We start from the raw sequence: 352 nt of genomic DNA on the forward strand, positions 1-352 counted from the left end.
TCTCCTCATCCTCATCCTCATCCTCTTCCACATTCTCCTCCTAATCCTATCCTCATCCTCGTCTTCTTCCTCTTCCTCATCCACATCCTCATCCTCATCCTAATCCACTTCCTCATCCTCATCCTATTCTCATCCTCATCCTCATCCTCATCCTCATCCTATTCTCATCCTGATTCTCGTCCTCATGCTCGTCCTCATCCTGTCCTTATCCGCATCCTCTTCCTCATCCCCATCTTATCCTCATCCTCATCCTCTTCCTCATCCCCATCCTATCCTCATCCTCATTCTCGTCCTGATCCTATCCACTACCTCATCCTCATCCTCATCCTCATTCTCGTCCTCATCCTATACT

The sequence above is a fragment of the Lupinus angustifolius genome, chromosome LG11 (assembly GCF_001865875.1).
Source record: "Lupinus angustifolius cultivar Tanjil chromosome LG11, LupAngTanjil_v1.0, whole genome shotgun sequence".
Classification (NCBI taxonomy): Eukaryota; Viridiplantae; Streptophyta; class Magnoliopsida; order Fabales; family Fabaceae; genus Lupinus; species Lupinus angustifolius.